General features: G+C 44.0%; 1 protein-coding gene and 1 long non-coding RNA gene across 2 annotated transcripts in view; one reads left to right on the forward strand and one right to left on the reverse strand.

Moving 5' to 3' along the window:
• ABTB2 (ankyrin repeat and BTB domain containing 2) overlaps positions 1-13222 on the forward strand; it is a 212189-nt gene that overhangs the window by 85841 nt on the left and 113126 nt on the right. The gene's annotated exons all lie outside the window — the stretch shown is intronic.
• Positions 37-11328, reverse strand: LOC123369591. The gene is made up of 3 exons (XR_006579095.1): positions 11270-11328; positions 10338-10403; positions 37-1042 (listed from the first exon to the last, which is right to left on the reverse strand). It is a non-coding gene; the product is annotated as an uncharacterized LOC123369591 (long non-coding RNA).

Raw genomic sequence — 13222 nt, forward strand, 5'->3', positions numbered from 1 at the left:
AAAAGCAAAACACATTCCAACACTTTCGGTGTCCTTACAAACTTAGATGCTTCTCACCATAAGCTGGCTGCCCTTCAGCCAGGCTCTCCACTTGGCTCAGCGCTTCAGTCACTTGGTGTGGTGGCTGTAGATGTAGATGGAAGAGAGGGGAAGAGCATGGCAAACATCTCTCCCTTTTCTCATGTTCTTTCTTCCCTCTTGGCTTTGCCCCCCAACCCTTTTAGAGTCAGGTGAGCATTACCTCATTGTAGTCACAAACTGACTAAAGGAACGTGGGGGAGGGGGGTGACTCACTCAGTCCAACAGATCCTTTGTTGCTGCCTAGGCCAGTGTCCTTTGTTCCTGTGAGGCTGGGCTGGGGTTGTCCCATACATTCCCTGACAAGTTGTGAATTGCCTCTCTGCTCTTGGAAGGTTTTTGCCTGGGCTTGTTTAAAACATGAGGACACGTTTTCAGACTCATAACTATATACATGAACTTACATCCTATAACGTTAGTATAACTAACAACGATGCTCAGTGCATCATGAGCCTTCCGAAGACACCCAACGTGACAAACTTTGCATTGGATACTACACAATCATTTTGCAAGGATGAACATGGGGGTGCTGGGTGGTCCCCTGGGATACAGAGCGTCACATTGAAATGGCTTCTATTTCTGGAGAGACAAGGTGACTCAAGGGACTGTAATAAGTTAAGGAGCCTTCCACTGCTGGGTTGCTGATTTGGGTCTTCAGTACTGACCGGTGGAGAGTCCCTCTCACCAGTGTCCTGTGTGAAATGAGTTGACTTGCTAATCCCATTTTTCTCAGCCATACGTATGTGTTCACATCACACAGCGCTCCACCAAAATGGCCACTGTTTGGCCACCTTGTTGGCAGTCTCAAAAGAGAGGCCAAGGACTGAATAAAAGTGGTGCCTGAAAAGATTACCCTGCTGGACTAGGGCTAAGGGACTCCAAAGGAGTGGCACGAGGAAGCTTGCGCTGCTGCTATCCGTGCTGTATTTGTCTTGTGGAGGATGAGTAGACTTCAGTGTCCAGGCTGGGAATGTGACAAAAATGAGGAAGCTAGTTAAATGGAAATTAAAAGGAACAGTCACACATGTGAAATGTCTGCAAACTGCATGGAAAATATTTTTAAAACACTGTAATGGACTCAGACTAAATGTATACCCCAAATAAAAATAACTATAAAAGGACCAAACAATGCCATCATGGCTAAAAAACAAGAGAGTAAAAGAGGCGTTTAGAGGCAAAAAGACTTCCTGAGAAAAATAGAAAGGGGAGAACCTCTGGCAAGTCAAGGGTAAAAGTATAATTAGGCGGCCAAAAATGAATTTGAAGACACAAACTAATAGCCAACACTTTTTAAGTAAACCAGAAGCATAAAACCTATCAAACAGTCAGTGGGGCCACTGGATGATTGAGGTGCAAAAAGAAGCACTGCAGGAAGACAAGACTGTTACAGAGAAGCTAAATTAATATTTTGCATCTGTCTTCACTGTGGAGGATGAGAGGGAGAATCCCACAGCTGAGCCATTCTTTTAGGTGACAAATCTGAGGAACCGTTCCAGACTGAGGCTTTGGAATAAATAGATAAATTAAACAGTAATAAATCACCCAGACCAGTTGGTATTCACCCAAGTGTTCAGAACAAGCTCAAATATGAAATTACAGAACTAATAACTCTGATGTGTATCAGCCTATGTATCAGATGACTCACTAGAGCCCTGGACGGATACAAAATTTGTATCTGCAAACATGGTCCGCGGATATAGGGTTGCCATGTGTCTGGTTTTCGACTGGTCAAAGAGACCCTGGTGGTTCCCAGCACCGCTGACCGGGCCCTTGCAAGTCCAGTCAGTGGGGCTAAGGCTGATTCCCTGCCTGCCGTGGCTCTGTGCGGCTCCTGGAAGCAGCGGCATGTCCCTCCTCTGACTCCTAGGCATAGGGGCAGCCAGGGGGCTCTGTATGCTGCCCCCACCCTAGGCCCCAGCTCTGCAGCTCCCATTACACTCGGGGCAGCGTCCAGAGCTGTCTGTCTGTCTGCCTGCCTCTGCGTAGGAGAGCCTGCACCCCCTGCCGTGCCTCTGCCCCAGCCCTGATTTCCCTCCCCCACCCCCCGCCCTCTAAATCCCTTGATTCCAGCCTGGAACACTCACCTGCACTCCAAACCCCTCGTCCCCATTCCAGAGCCCACACCCCCAGCCAGAGCCCTCACCCGGGGCAAGGGCATTTGGTTTTGTGCGAGTAGAAAGTTGGCAACCTTAAGCAGATATCTGCAGATTTGCAGGACTCTACAGATGACTGAAGGGCAGCTAATGTGATGCCATTTAAAAAAAAAAAAAAAAAAGTCTCCAGAGGCAGTCCTGGCAATTGCAGGCCAGTAAGCCTAACTTCTGTACCAGCCACATTGCTTGAAATTATAGCGAAAAACAGAATGATCAGACATCTTGACTCTTCCCCAACAAATCATATTCATCTGTGTGGCTTTTTAAAAATGGAAATCTTGCCTCACCAATGTATTAGAATTCTCTGAGGGTGTCAACAAGCATGTGGACAAGGGTGATCCAGTTAGGGTGACCAGACAGCAAGTATGAATAATCAGGACAGGAGTGGGGGGTAATAGGAACCTATATAAGAAAAAGACCCAAAAATCGGGACTGTCCCTATAAAATCGGGACATCTGGTCACCCTAGGTCCAGTTGATATAGTGTATGTGAACTTTCAGAACGCCTTTGACAAGGCCCCACACCAAAGGCTCGTATGCAGTCAAGGGATAAGAGTAAAAGTCCTCTCATGCATCAGTAACTGGTTGAAAGACAGAAAACAAAGGGTAGGAATAAATGATCAGTTTTCATAGGGGAGAGAGGTAAATAGCCGGTCCCCAAGGATCTGTTCTGGGGCCAGTGCTATTCGAAATACTTGTAGATTATCTGGCAAAGTTTTTGCAGATAATACAAAACTAGTTAAGTCTAAAGCAGACTGCAAAGAGTTACAAAGAGATCTCACAAAAGTGGATGACTAGGCAACAAAATGGCAGATGAAATTCAGTGTACAAAGTAATGCACATTGGAAAACATAATCCCATCTATACATATAAAATGATGGGGTCCAAATTAGCTGTTACCATTCAAAAAAGAGATCTTGGAGTCATTGCGGATAGTTTCTGAAAACATCCACTCAATGTATAGCAGCAGTCATAAAACGCTAACAGAATGGTAGGAGCCATTAGTAAAGGGATAGATAATAAGATAGAAAATATCATAATCCCAGTACATAAATCCATGGTACACCCACACCTTGAATACTGCGTGCAGTTCAGGTCACCTCATCTCAAAAAAGGTATATTGGAATTGGAAAAAGTGCAGAAAAGAGCAACAAAAATGAGTGGCGATATGGAACAGATTCCATATGAGGAATGATTAAGAAAACTGGGACTGTTCATCTTGGAAAAGAGATAACTAAGGGGGGTGCATATGATAGAAGTCTATTAAAATCATGAATGGTGTGGAGAAAGTGAATAAGGAAGTGTTATTTTCCTCTTCACATAACACAAGAACCTTGAGTCACTCAATGAAATTAGTAGGCAGCAGGTTTAAAACAAACATAAGGAAGTACTTCTTCACCCAATGCACAATTGACCTGTGGAACTCCTTGCCAGGGGATGTTGTTAAGGCCAAAACTATAACTGCATTCAAAAAATAATTAGATAAGTTCATGGAGGATATGTCCATCACTGGCAATTAGCCAAGATCATAGAATTGTAGGACTGGAAGGAACCTTGAGAGGTCATTTAATCCAGTCCCCTGCATTCATGGCAGGACTAAGTATTATCTAGACCATCCTTGACAGGTGTTCGTTTAATCTGCTCTTAAAAATTTCCAATGACAGCGATTCCACAACCTCCCTAGGCAATTTATTCCAGTGCTAAACTACCCTGACAGGAATTTTTTCCTAATGTTCAACCTAAACTGCAATTGCTGCAATTTAAGCCTATTGCTTCTTGTCCTATACTCAAAGGTTAATAAGAAAAATGTATATCCCTCCTCCATGTAACAACCTTTTATGTATTTGAAAACTGTTCTCACATACAGACTAAACAAGCCCTATTTTTTTCAGTCTTCCCTCACAGGTCATGTTTTCTACACCTTCATTTTTGTTGCTTTTCTCTAGACTTTCTCCAATTTGTCCACATCTTTCCTGAAATGTGGTACCCAGAACTGGACACAATACTCTAGATGAGGTCTAATAAGCGTGAAAGAATGACTTCCCATGTCTTGCTTACAACACTGCTGCTAATACATCCCAGAATGATGTTTGCTTTCTTTTTTTTAAACAGTGTGACACTGTTATCTCACATTTAGCTTGTGATCCGCTATGACCCCCAGATCCCTTTCCACAGTACTCCTTCCTAGTCAGTCATTTCCCATTTTGTATGTGTGCAACTGATTGTTTTTTCCTAAGTGGAGTACTTTGTTTATCCTTATTGAATTTCATTCTGTTTGTTTCAGACCATTTCTCCAGTTTGTCTAGATCATTTTGAATGTTAATCCTATCCTCCAAAGCACTTGCACCCCCCGCCCCAGTTTGGTATTGTCCGCAAACTGTATAAGTGTACTCTCAATGCCATTATCTAAATCATTGATGAAGATATTGAACAGAACCGGATCCAGAACTGATCCCTGTGGGACCCCACTTGATGTGCCCTTCCAGCTTGACTTGGAATCATTGATGATTACTCTCTGGGAATGTTATGGATCCACCTTATAGTGGCGTCATCTAGTTTGTTTATGAGAAGATCTGAGACAATATCAAAAGTCTTATTAAAGTCAAGATATACCACATCAAGCGCTTTTCCCCCCATCCACAAGTCTTGTTATCCTGTCAAAGAAATCTATTAGGTTGGTTTCACACGATTTGTTCTTAACAAATACATGCTGACTGTTACTTATCACTGTATTCTCTTGTAAGTGTTGGCAAAGTGTAGGTAAGCTGACTGGTCTGTAATTCCCCATGTTGTCCTTATTTCCCTCTTCATAGATTGGTGCTATCTTTGCCCCTTTCCAGTCCTCTGGAATCTCTCCAGTCTTCCATGACTTAGATAATCAAAAGATGGTCTGGATGTCTCTGAACATCTGACTGCCGGAAGCTGGAATTGGATGACTGGATGGATCACTCAACCATTGCCCTGTTCGGGTCTTCCCTCTGAAGCTTCTGACACTGGCCACTGTTGTAAGACAGGATAATGGGCCATTGGTCTGACCTAGCATGGCTGTTCTTATGTTTTACAAACAGTATTAACAAATAAGAAACAACCTCTCTGTTTCTTCAATATTAATTCTCTTCAGTGTCAGAGCTTTTAGAAGGTTTATAATGGTAACCAAGATTCCAACTTGCAATTAATTCCCTTCACTCCCTTTGGTGTTGTATTGACCTTTCTTCTACAAAAAGGAAAGAGCATTGAGTAAACACTGGTTTTAGGAACACAAACTGAATAGATCTGGACCAGATGATCTTGATAGAATAAGATGAAGCAGGGCTTGGAATCTTCCTGGTTTTGTTTAAACTGCCCACCACCTTTTGCATTGTAAAAATGTGTCAGAATTGGAACTATCATCAAACCGCCACCGTTTCCAAAAAATTACCTTGAGCATTTGAATAAAATGAGAGCTGGATCTGAGTCAACCCTGGGTTTGATTATAGAAAACCAAAACCTGAATCATGAGGTTTTGCAAAACCAAAACTACACTCTGGCTTTGCTCATCTGTAATTGATGATTCATTTAAAAGTCAGAAGTCAAAAGGAAAAAAAACCACACAAGCGTAACTTTAGGGAAACAGCATGAGGGGGAAAATGCATTTATCAGAACTGCTCTCTTCTACTTCTGGGACCCCAAGTTAGGACAGTTATGCTATTCAACCCCAAGTGTCAGTGTGGTTCAGTTCAAAGCACTCCTGCCTCTGGTAAGGCAGGTGTGTTATTAACTGAGCCATGCTGTGACAATAGGAGAAAAATGAAAAAAAGAATGGTCCGTGTTAAGGGACTGGTCTGGGACTTGAGAGACCAGTATTCAGTTTTCTACACAGGAAGTCAGTGACGGAGTAACCTTGGGCAAAGTCTCTGTCTACCTCAATCCCCTATTTGTAAAATGGGGATAACAGTACTTCCCTTCCTCAGAGGGGTGTTGTAAGGATAAATACACAAGAATCTGAGGTGCTCAGATACTACTATGATGTGGGGGTTTCCCCTTAAAGTACTGAATAGACACTGGAGTCAGGTATTCATCAGAGGTGTCCAGGTGGGACTTGAAGACAGGATCCACTCTAGAGTTTCTGCTGCTGTAGGTCAGCTAGGAAATATCGAACCCTTGCCAGCCACAAAGAGCTAATGAACATTTTGCTGACCTAGACAGCCAGATTGGAAGATCAAATTACTAATTGAAAAGAGCAGCAGATAGAACCCCAGAATCCTGGACACTTCTCAAGCAAGGCTTCTAAATTAAAATGTTAGGTGCCTTAGGAATTTCTAAGATAAACAGAATATTCTCAGGGCTCTTCTGTCCAAAGGAGTGTGTGAACCATCAACAAACAGTCACTATATTTGTCTAATTCACTCTGAGGCAACTCACTGCTGAAGGATGTTACAGGATGCAGATCTAATTTGAAGTACACTCCTGGTATTAACGGTAATGCAATTTATGTCTAGCTTCAACCTCTTTGAAACTACAGTGTAAGCAACTGTAAAATACATGTAACGGAAGCTCCATTTAAATAACTCTGTCCCATTTAGTCAATCATATGATCTGGCCTTTCTTGGTTTGTTTGATTCATTCGTTAACTGTGTAATCCATTCATTTTTGTGGATGCCATAAATCATGCTCTTGCCAGAAGTAGAGAGAGCCATTAGAACAAATGGAAGAGCCATTAAGTAGAAATGAGAGTACCTGTAAAATGGTTGCCCCATATAGCTGGGGGATGAGCACTGGCTTCCGCACTGTATTGGGTGGAAAGGTCATCTATACATCAGCCATTTCCCCTCTTCCTGATTAAAGCAATAAACATAGTACTAGAGTATTCCCAATGGGGAGATACTGCTGCTTCCAAAACCAGGGGCAGCTTCCTCATGTCATGCTCAACTGTGGCTGTGCATGTTTTCCTCCAAATTACAACATGGTTTTAATCTAAACAGATGTCATTTCTGCAAGCCAAGCACATAAAACATGTATCACAAGGATAACAATGAAAGAGAGGACCACAGCTTGCAAAGTGACCATGTGAGAGTTACAGAAGGAGTGTGGTGGTGGGGTGGGAGTGAGGGCTGTGCAGAGAATGGATGCTCTAAAGCAAGGCGGCTAATGGAAAAAGCAATGAATGAATAGAGGTATTGTATTCAACTTAGTGAAGCAGATTCCCCAGAGAAAGGTTTGGTTCCAGCATAAATGAAATCCCCTCAACTGGATTTCAAGCCCTGTCCAGCAACAGACATGATTGCCTGTTGTTGTTTTTTGTTTTTCAATAAAATAAAGCTTGGAGTATTTATTGCTCCACCTCTGTTCTAAATTGCACAACTTCAAAAATGTCTTGTTTTGTCCTGATTGCAAGGGGGCCGTTGTCAGGGTTCTGTCCATATAGGAGCAGTTGTGTTCTGGAGCCTCTCATCAGATGTAGCATCCCTTGTTTATTTTTTATAACACTTTATTTTTCATTGCATTTAGTGTTGGTGCAAAGGGGCAGCTGGAAGCAGTTGCTGAAATTCTCTAGCCACAGAACAGGATCAGCACTGTACAAGGCTCCCCCAGCAATGTGCCTCCTACTGTTCTGGTGGGACTAGTTCTAGGCATAAGAGGATAGGTTGGCCTGTGTGCCCATTCAGTCTTTGGTTTCTCTCTGAGACTGCCAGCATGGGGATCAGCTGCAGTCACGGTTCTTGTTACAGTGGACACCTGTCCACTAGGACACCAGTTAATTTCACATAGGTCACTGCAGAGCTGTCAGATGATGGTAACTTCTGGTCAGTATCCCCCTGGATTCAAACTGGTGAGCCAACAGGATCCTTATCCTATTCACTTCCCTGGAAATCTCTCTCTTGATGTGCCAGAGTTGTTGGCTTAATGCCCATAGGCTACTTATTCAGCCAACTCAGTTAGACTATGGTTTAATGATAACACTATCTTGTTAAAGGAGCAGCCCTGTTACTACTTGTTATCACATCTCCTCACTTCAGAGTAGTGCTGCTTGTGAGATGCAGGGGGTGTATTGTAATGTACAAATGGTAATGACTGGTTAAGGAAAGCTAAAATAGTCTGGGGAGAACTACTGTTACCGCCTTGACTCCTTCACGGGTGTCCTGTGACACAGCACTGTCACGCTGAATGTAGTTTGAATCAGGGCCAAACAGATATTTTTCTGCCCACCATGGGTTGAACCTGAAGTCAGCAGTTTAGGCAACCCCCCCAATTATTATCCTGGGCTGTTTAATGAGTTAATTTTAAGAGGAATAATTGTCAAGCTGTCCTGCAGTGGTTCAAGAGCATGAGTACCCACCTCAGGGCAGACTCTTAAGAAGCAGGGCACAAACTCCAAATTAGCTGTGAGTTCTATAATTAGATTTCAGCAACCAGTTATCAAGTATAAAATCCTCAGGCACTATAACAGCCATGGAGTCACAAACCATCCCCTTGGGTACTTTGATCTATCTTGTCACCCATTTAAGCTAGCCTTTGTGAACGATGGTCCCTTACACCAAAAATCACAGTAATATTCCGGTTACTCCCAGTCCCAAAAGACCAGTCGCTTATACCATGTCAATTATATCTTAGATCTCACACCAAAGATAGCACATGTAGCCAGTCCTATAATAATCTATCTAAAGATTTATTAGTTAGGAAAAGGAAATAGGGGTTATTTACAAGGTTAAAGCAGGCAAACTTACATACTCAAATGAGTTCCAGTCTTAAGTTTCAAAGGGAAATAGAAGCTGCTATAATAAGCAAGCTCTTTAGATCCCTTTAGGGCTAACCCAGGCTAAACACTGGTGATCTCTTGCTTATGCCTAGAAAACCTTGCTCTTGAGAGTCCAAGCAGCAGAGAGATTCCATTTCTCCTTGTTAGGGCTTTTTATTCTCTCTTCTCTTTTGCTTTGAGTTGCAAATTCAGGCCTGATCTCCAATAGGAAATTAGGTCGGTATAACTACATTACTCAGGGGGTGGAAAAAATCCACATCCCTGAGCGACGCAGTTAAAATGTCCTAACCCCTGGTGCAGACAGCACTAGTTAATGGGACAATTCTCTCATCAACCTAGCTACTATGTCTTGGGGAGGTGGTTTACCTAAACTGATGGGAGAACCCTTCCTGTCAGGTGTCTACACTGAAACACTACAGATGTGCCACTGTAGCAATTTGGTAGATGAGCCCTTAGTTGATGGGAGTCTCTTCATGGGGGTGGAGGGAAGGGAGATCAATCAATCAACAAAGCCTTTGTCCTCTGATGTTTCACAATACCTGTAGTTTGTCTGGTGTCGATGGGTCTTCTTTGTTGGGCAGGAGATGACTTTTGTTGTAAACTAGCATTTCACACTAATTCCTCGGTCTCATCTGGTAATTTACAGTTACAGAGCAAACACTTTAACATTAACCTTGGGATACAGATATTGTAAATGAGACTAATGCATGCCCCAACTTACAGGCGTTTCATAAAGTCTAAACACATTCTTAGCATTTTAAAACCTGTTTTAACAATACTAACTTAGAGGTGAGCCAGACTGATTCCAGCTATGTACTAGTCAGTGTTCAGTTGAGACCTAGGGTCCTTGGATGGGCTGGTAGTTGGTCTGTCAGCATTACAATAATGATTTCGGGAGCTTTTCAGTGATGCATAATTTCAGAGGGACTCGGGTAGATGAATACCTAGCTCCAGATCACCCTTTTCTCTGTCACACATGGACAGTGCATATTGATATACAGGGGTTATTTGAAGGTGCCCAGTGTTCATTTACTGGGGTGACCCAGGACTAGAACAGCAAGAGGCTGTAGTTTGGGACTGAGGGGTTCTGGCAGAGCAGCCGCAGCTCCAATTATTTTTAATGGGAGATGTGGGTGTCCAGTACCTCTGCTGGTCAAGTCTTCTTGTCTCAAGTTCAGCCCCCTAAAACTGAGATGTCTGTAGTTCATTTATTAAATACAGGCCTTACAGCTTGTCTACGCAGAGCAGCAGTGCTCACTAGAGAGGGGTAATTTCTAAAGCGCACCAGTGTGTTGCCCACCGACTGGCATATATAGTGCAAATTCAAAGTTCCCTAGTGCATATTAATGCAGTAGTGTGTAGAAACCTCACCTGTCTAGTGTGCATTGCTGCTCCATGTAGAGGAGCCTTAAATCTCTTTGTACCTCAGTTCTTCACCTGTAAAACAAAGATATTAACTTACCTGCTTTACAAAGGAGTTGTGAAGACTGTTTATAAAACATTTTTGAGATACAACTGTTATATAAACAAGGATTATTGATTCCAATATCATTTGGAAATATGGCCTACAGAAGGTGGTACTTCCAGGAGAGAGGCAGAAAGGTTGTTCAGACTGCTGCAGGCAGATAGCAAAATGCCTGAGTTTGTCAGAATCCTTGTATTTGTACATGGATTTGTAAATGCTCTATTTGTAGCCTTTACACCTGTGAAGAGTTGCATGAAAATCTGTTTTAGTTCACAAGATGAAATGAATTGTCTGGTCTTGTCTCTGCTTACGCTACCAAGTACAGTGTTCCACTAGAGCAGGAGTCGGCAACCTTTCAAAGAAGAGGAGCTATTTTTTTGTTTTTGTCTTTGACCAAAATATTTTGAGAGCCGCATCACATGTAAAGTCCTTGTAGAGTTAGAATTAATCAACTAATAATAATTGAACATATTAAAGTTATTACTACTCACCAATATTTTTAAAGCGACTTCTGCCATTTGAATTTGAATATAAACAGGAGGGGGCTCCGGACAGGGGCAGGGGATTGGAGTGTAGGAGGGGGTGTGGGGTCTGGAAGGGAGTTTGGGTGCAGGAGAGGGTTCTGTCCTGTGGGAGGGGGTGAGGGGTGCAGGCTCTGGGTGGGAGTCTGGGTGCAGGAGGGGGCTCCAGGCTGAGGCAGGGGGCTGGAGTGCAGGAGAGGGTGAGGGGTGTGGGCTCTGGGAGGGAGTTTGGTGCAAGAGGGGGCTCTGGGCTGAGGCAGGGGGCTGGGGTGCAGGAGGGGGTGTGAGGTGCAGGCTCTGGCTTGGGAGGCACTTACCACAGGCGGCTCCTGGCCGGCAGCACAGCAGGGCTCAGGCTGACTGCCTGCCTACCCTGGCCCCATGATGCTCCCAGAAGTGGCTGGCTGCTGGCACATTTCTGTGTGCCCCTGCTGGGGGAGAGGGGGGAGCTCTGTGTGCTGCCCCCGCCCCCGGCACCATCCTCACAGCTCTCATTGGCCAGGAACTGGCCAATGTGACCTGTGGAGGCGGTGCTTGTGGGCACAGGCAGCGCACGGTGACCCGCTGCCCTCCACCCCCCAAGAGGCATGCAGAGACGTGCTAGCAGCCAGCTGCTTCTGTGGGAGCAGTGTGGGGCCAGAGCCTGTGGTAAGCACCTCCTGGCCAGAGCCTGCACCTCCTCAAAAAATGGCTGCCAAAGAGCTGCATGTGGTTCCGGAGCCACAGGTTGCCGACCCTGTACTAGACAAAATCACTGCACAGGCTGACAGAGTTGGCAGCTCAGCCTAGGAGTGGCTCAGCACTCAAATAGCAGAGGTGTAGGTTAGCGATGAGGTGCTGTTGCAAGTGATGGGGAAGGGAAGTAGGGCAAGATCGGTAGTGGTGTGGATGCTGCAGGCTGGTAGTGAAGTGCTGGGTTCCAAATGTGTGGGTAAATCTTGCACAGTCCCTGGTTGCACTACCCTGTCTGTGCACAAAACTGCAAATGCCCAAATAATGGGCTGAATCATCCTCGGAGATGCCATGTATTACAGTGTTCTGAGGAAAATTCCTTGGGCCATAAATTCAAGTGCTTTTTCTGAAGGAGAGGAGATGACGTAAGCATGTGGCTACCCAGTATGCATAAGACAGCATAAGATCTGCACCCATGCGATTGGCAGGCTTCCTGTTTTTTGTGGGGGACAGATTTTCCCTAGCCTTGTTGAAAATGATAGTGAAAGATGTCCTTTGGTTTCTCAGATAAAGCAGCAGCTTGTCAACTTCCCGCTAAATGAGGCAGACATTAGAGGAGCAGATCCTTTCCCACATTAAACTTAAAACAGTTGACAAATAGTTTCTTCAGCCTCTTCTCCAAACAGATGAATGCTCCTAACCACAGGAATAAAGCAGGCACTTCCCATTCCATATGGTAATGGCTTTGTAAACATTCTTACATCAAAAACAATGAGGAGTCCTTGTGGCACCTTAGAGACTAACAAATCAGCAGAGTGAAGTTGTTTTGTTTCACAAGAGGAACAAGCAGTCCTCAATTCAAACTGCCCTAACTTCAGTCATGGCCTTTAGCTTGTCTAAGGCCGTCTGCTTAATCCCAAAGTCCAGAGCTTGGACTTCACCTGCCAGAACTAAATGGGACTCACTTTTGTTTAGTCTGAGCTTCCATCAGGTGCCTAGGTTCACCCTTACCTACTTGGCAAAATTGCCTTAGTCCAAATATTTCTGTAGTCTCTGCTGCAACTGTTCTCATGACAAGTATGTCAGCTAATATGGTCACTGAGAAACAAAACACTTCAGGAAGGGATGTGGATTTGCACAATGACCTTGAAAATTCCACTTATTTTTCATGAACGAATGACTCAGAGACACAAGGTGGGTGAGGTAATATCTTTTATTGGACTAACTTCTGTTTGGTGAGAGAGACAAGCTTTTGAACTTACACAAGGCTCTTCTTCAGGTCACTTCTCTCACCAATTGAAGTTACTACAATAAAAGGTATTACCTCACCCCAACTTATTGCTCTAATATTTGTGGACCAACACAGCTACATCACTTCATGGTCTATTTCTCTATAGCTTTGGATCCCTCTGATAATTCTTGATGCAGTTATATATCTTGAAGATCTGTGTCCAACCTGTGGCCCTCAAAGGCTACTGTGTTGAGAAGAAAACTTGCACTTGGTCGTGAATTGAAAATGTGTTCCCTGAGCTACACCCAAAATTGTTCTTGTGTGGAGGAGGCAGAGGGAGCTTCTCTTGCAGCCTTCGCAGTGGCAA

This window comes from Mauremys mutica, chromosome 4 (assembly GCF_020497125.1).
Source record: "Mauremys mutica isolate MM-2020 ecotype Southern chromosome 4, ASM2049712v1, whole genome shotgun sequence".
NCBI lineage: Eukaryota > Metazoa > Chordata > Testudines > Geoemydidae > Mauremys > Mauremys mutica.